Source organism: Netta rufina, assembly GCF_964035555.1.
Source record: "Netta rufina genome assembly, chromosome: 3".
NCBI lineage: Eukaryota > Metazoa > Chordata > Aves > Anseriformes > Anatidae > Netta > Netta rufina.
The window spans coordinates 102905735-102911734 of NC_140125.1; positions in this window are offsets into that span (position 1 = coordinate 102905735).

Genomic DNA, 6000 nt, shown 5'->3' on the forward strand with positions numbered 1-6000 from the left:
CCTATACACCAGGAGCTCTTAATAGCTTGTGTCTTTTTACCTAGGAGTAAATGGAAGACAAGTGCACTTATTGAGGGTCTTTGTACCTTTGCTTCCTTTTTCTCATTTTCTGTGGGTTTGCTTGCTTCCCACTTGATGCATCTCTTGAACTGTGGAAAAACTAAAAGGTTAAAACAAGTTCTACGTTGCTTTTGCATTGGAACAGGGGAGCTTTTTAAGTTGTACCATAGCTTCTGTTTAGTAGCAAAGGGCAGGTAGTAGTGGGCTGTTACTTCTGGTGCAGACAATGCAAAGAGAACAAAGAAATTATATATACCCTGTTGTAACTAATAGTTAATTTCCTGCTACTTACTGACAAGGCTTGACTTCACACAGAAAAGAACAGGCTGTGTCTTTGGAGAAATTTGCCTAAGACCTTTTCCTCTTGCATTTTCAAACTTCTGTCTCTGGCGTATAGCCCTGAATCCTGGCTGTGTGTGGGCAGAGTAATTCCAGGAGATCCTACAACAGAAGGAGTGATAGAACTTGAGAATTCAAGTCTCTCACTGCTATAATGGGCATTACGCAGGTTGAAGATGGCGGGGGTAAAAAATCCAGTCTCAAGTCAGACATGTTACTAATCTTTCTGCTATAACAGTCACAGATGGTAGCCTGTGCAAATAGATATTTGCTGTTGTGGGTTGGAAGAAGCAGTTAGGGGACTGTTTGGAGACTTACCAGATGTTAACTACATTTAATTAGAGGTTGGTGAGTCTACTGGGGCCAAGTAACATCTGCAAGTAGAGGTGATGCTCAGACAGCAGGCTACAGTAGACAGTATTTCTTCTTTCATAGTGAAATATAACTCAGGTTTGATCTCTTAGTAACAAAAATGTCAGTAGCAGTTCCAGTTTTGACGCACTGGGGATTTGGAGGGAATCAAGTAAACTGAATATGAAAATGGCAAATGTTGCCAGGCATTGCCAGCTGGCTATACAATTTTTTTCTTGGCTCTTGTTGTAAGCCCTTTGAACTAAATGAAATGCAAAGGCCCGTGATGGCTCTATAAGCAAATTCTTTGAAAGTGCAACACTTAAAACTATTTACGGTTCTTACATAAATGAAGCTGCAAGCAGAGGTGAATTTTTGTAGCATAAAAATACCAGGCCATGTGCTCCGCAAAAGACTTTTGTCATAGTTTACCTTTATGCACGGGCTCCCGTGTGTTTTAGTGTCAGTGATACAGTCAGACAACTCCCGCTCTCCCTTGACAAGCATATCAAATGAACGCCTGCAATCTGGAAAGTCACTTGATGCCATCTGGTCAAGTACTAATGAGGCAGCTGGAATACTGGTGTCAAATGTTACCTTAACCTCAAGGAGTGCCCATAAGAGATGATGCTAGACTTTGCCTGTACCTTTTGTGTGCTGTCACAGAGGAGCTCTGAAAGCGTGATTCCTCAGGAGCTTGTCTGTTTTTTGTGAAAAAGTGATGAGGCATCATACTGTAGCAAGACCTGTAGTGTCATATGGAGAGACATCACATCCTGAAGAGCATAGAAAAATGGATTCTTGCCTGTTGTAGCCCAGTCAAACAAAGCGAGGAGCAAGGGCCTTATGCTGTTAGGTGCTCTTAAGGCTTGCACCTGATAGGAGAGCTTGCCATATGGCTTCCATGTAAGTCCTCACAAATGTCTTCAAATATTTTTGTCTGTGAGGAAAGCTGCTCCCTGTTGATTTCCACTAGGACCGGTTCATGGATGTGTCACAGGTCTGGAGTGACAGAATTTGCTTGAAGTGCTTGACCTGCCTTGGATTAATGTGATTAATTGGAGGCATGATTAGATAATGTCCGATAAGCTCCCCTTGAATATAAGTAGAAGCATGTGGCAAGCTTTAATAGAGTGATCCTTGCATCAAGCAGTGTTAAAGGACGCATTATGGCTCCTGTGCTATGGACTGAAATAATCTATTTCCTGTACCTTCACTTTTCCTAAGTTTTCTAAATGGGAGGCCTGAGTTTGATTCTTAGTTGAGTCTAAAAGCCAGGGTGATGCCAAGAAAAAAAAAAATAATAAAAAAATAAACACCTTTAAAGCTTAGACTGTTTTCATCTTCTGCGGTATGGGCTTTGTAGGTCTCTACAGCTGTATCAGAATGGCAGACAAAATATCGATTATGGGGTCATGTGGTCCCAGAAAAAGAAGCCTTAAGGCTAGGCTAGGGGAGCGTGAGTCCCTTTCCTCCATACAGGCTTGACTGCAGCATTGATCAGTGCAAATGGCTGACCCCTTTGTAAGCAGGTGGCTTTGGTGTGCTTATTGCCTGCCTTAAGAGCACACATGTGAAAAACCTACATTCACTGAGAGCAAGAGAAAGAGGCGACACTGCAGCATCTCTTTGTACTAGTGCTCTGTTCCCTGCAGGAATTACATGTATTTGATCTTATTGTGATCAACAGGAGAAAGTTTTTGTTGGTTTTGTTACAGCTTGCAAGTTTAGGTATCTCCTCCTCTACCCACAGGTTTACTGCTATTCCTTCTTGCCATTTCTCAGGAAAATAATTCTTAACCTTGTCAATTAGTTTCTGCTGTTAAATGTTGCTAAATGGTTAATAGCTAATGGGCAGCACCATGGTTTTCATGATCTTGTGCTGATGAGTCTGATTCAGTTTTGATTTGCCCCGGGAACAGCAAAGATAGAAGTGGAGCCAGGCATTTAAGAGATTTTACCAAATTTAGAGATGAGAAATAACAGAAAACACAGTTCACACTTACTACTGCTGCAGAGAATGCTGCTCAGAAACTTTATGCAAAAAATGTTGGTGCAGCAACACTAAAGAAGTTGAAGGCTAGTTTTTACGCTGCAGTAAAAGAACTTAAAACTTGCATTGCTGTTTCCATGATGAACTTTCCCACTACACATCGAATGTGTTGTACAGAAAAGGTGGTAAGGAGAGTTTCTTCTGTTGCCTTGTCCATCAAACTGAAGTGGTGATGTTCACCCTCTGGGGCTGCATTAATGGGATGAGGTATGTATGGGGATCTTCACAGGGGCAGGCAGCACTACACGTTCCTTTTTCCCCCAGATGTGTTTTGATACTTAATAAAACAGTTTCCTATTTTTTTTTTTGCCTAAACAGTTTATTGTTAGGTGAAGCCAGAGTGAAGGGGCTATGTTTTTTGATTGTCACAGGAACGAAGGAGGGAATGCACTCAGTTTGCCGTCACGAAGTCGTAGATCTGCTGCATCTCCTTGCCTTTTTCAGGAGTTTGCCCTGGGATGCTTACCAAGGGCTGGTTAGCAAGGCAGCCCTGGCTTTGAAGAAGTGGAGCAGTATTTGTGATGCAACCTGTAGTAAGCTGAACTCCAGCAACTGAGTTCACATTATGACTTATGAAAGTTTGGGTATTGGCAGTTTTCATCCCTTAAGAAAATCTGATCCAGATTGTTGTTTGCCCTGCTTGAGAAGGGGTTGGACCGGATGACTTCCAGAGGACCCTTCCAACCGTTCCGTGATCCTTTGACACCATTGGGTGACTTGTCAAACTGAGGGGAGAATTTTAGGGCTCTGTCATCTTTTCAAAACAGTATCTTTAAATAGTATTTTAAACAGTATTTTTAAAATGAGCATTACATTTAATCCTCTTACAGACTGAATGCCAGTTGACTCTGGAAAGAGTAAAAGAATTTGCCTGAAGGCTCTGAAAATGTTTCCCTTTAAAAAAAAAAAAAATCACCTTTCAATAATCAATTTGATTTTGATTTGTGCTTTTTTTAACTATTTCAATCCAACTCTTCTGCATAGTTGGTATTTACCCTGAGCTTAAAGGCTGGGTGGATGTCTGGTTGTGGGTCAATCATGATAGCCAACTTAGGTCTGTCTTCTTGTATACCCTAGCCTCTGAAAGTTGTCCTGCTGCATTAGCAAGGGTGACTGAAAGACTTAAGAACCATTTCTTGAACTGCTACAGCTTGCAGACTGGCATATTAACATAAGGAAAAGCATTAGCTGAATAGCTACCGACTGTGACCTGGTGGGGTTGAACAGCTGCCCTACAGTAATTCGGTTGGGGACAGGGCTAGGTGGTGAAGCTGGGGAGGTGAATTTTTGAGCTGCTCCAGTGTAGTCTGTCTTAGTGCCCTGGGTTGCCCATAGTCTGGTTCCAACGATGTGCTAGCGTGGCTGTACAGCCTCGGGTCTGCTGTCTGGGTGGGTGAAGGAAGGTTGCTCGTGTCCAGCTGTAAGAGGAGTACGCCCTTTTCTTCAGAGGTGAAACAAAGCCATAGACTTATTTTCTCCTTGTCTAGGGAAAACAGTTCTATCATATCTGTTGTGTTTGGCCTTCCCTTTTGAACTCTGGAAACTTAGATTTATTTTTCTTCACTTCTGTTTGCCTGGTGTTTAACACTACCTTTTCTACTTTCCCTGAAATGGCTTTTTCTCCCTTGAATTCCAGCTCTGGCCTCAAAGTTATTTGCCTGTTTATATAGGGAGAGCAGATATGTATGTAAATGGACGTTGCCTTTGCCATCGTAATATGATCTTCAAAGGCTTGGACTGCAGTCACTTGGCTGCATTCTTTACATCAAACGTTTCTTGTAGCAAGTTGCTGCCAACAGAGTGCTGTGAGGGCCCGATCCTGCTAATTGCCTTCTGCTCCCTCTGAACTAATGCAGCTTGTATGCAGAAAACAGCTTTCAAGTTAGAGTTGTGGGGTGCTTACCCTGTTACGTTTTACATTTTTGTCCTTACTGATGTAATCTGAAAGTGAGCATCAGTTCTGAACTTCTTGTGACCATCTGGTGGGCGTTGAAACACAGAAGCTGATGGAGGAGAGACAGCCAGGATCCAGCCCGGCTTGAAAAGAGGGTGGTGTAGGAGAGGTTCAGCCCTTGTAAAAGTGGTTTCTGAATGTGAGGCACTGCTACCTCTACACTGCTGTGGTATCTGTGGTACCAGGTTTTTGTCTTTTTTTCCCCTTACTGCCTGTTTTGCCACAGCCTGCTCAGAGGTGGGGATGTGCTGGCTGAACAAATTCCCTCCCCCAGAAGAGGGGGATAGCTCTGCCAACAGCACCCATCCCTCGCATGTAAAACCGCTCAGGTGTGGGGTGGTGAAGCCTCAAGTGGGGGCTGTGGTGTGTGGAAGGAGGTTACATGCCCCAGGGCCAGGAGAGGAGTGCATCCCCTCTCCCTGAGAAGAGGGGATGCACTCCTCTCTGCCAGACATGAGCAGAGGGGGAAAAGTCTATCAAAGGACATTGCAACCCCCACCACAGCATGAAATCCTTGATGGAGAGGACATACACCTCTACGAGAGCAAATCAGAAGGTCACTGAAGTGAGCATGTGCTCCTATCACAGCTTTCTCTTGTCCCACAGTCCAAAAGCTTTTTGGTGATTCTTTTCACATTTTAGGAGGGTGAAAAGATACTGAAATATTTCTTTATCTTTTTTTCTTTCTCGCTGACATGGTGATGTCAAAGGTGTATTAAAAAAATAAATCTTTAAGCCTGTCATGTGGACAACAGCATTGTTTTGGAGAATTGAGACTCAGCTCTGAAATACTTGCATGTTTCCACTCAGTAAGTCAAGAATCTTACAGCTAACAGCAGGAGTGGGGTGAGTTTCACTAGGGAAAGTGTGTTAATTATTCACATAACTCGGTCATATTCACTGCTGCACTCCCTGTGTTGTCACATCAGTTGTTAGAAATGAAGTAAAGCAAGGGAAGTGCTGTCCTAGGGCAGTTGCATGCATAACGTAGAGCTGAATAGATCTAAATGGTTAAAAAGGGGTTCTCTGCTGGAGAGGAGGAGGGGAGAGTAAGAGTGCATTCCCAAAAAAGTACATTCCCAAAATAAAAAGCTTACATCATGGACCTCTTCAGCTTTCCCACACTTCTTTCCTAATTATTGTCCTACAGGACAGCTGATCTATTTCAAACAGGAAGCTGTTTACAGATAACACTTGCAACTGTGTTGTCTGATTTGTTGAACTGTCGAAAAGCAAAAGACAA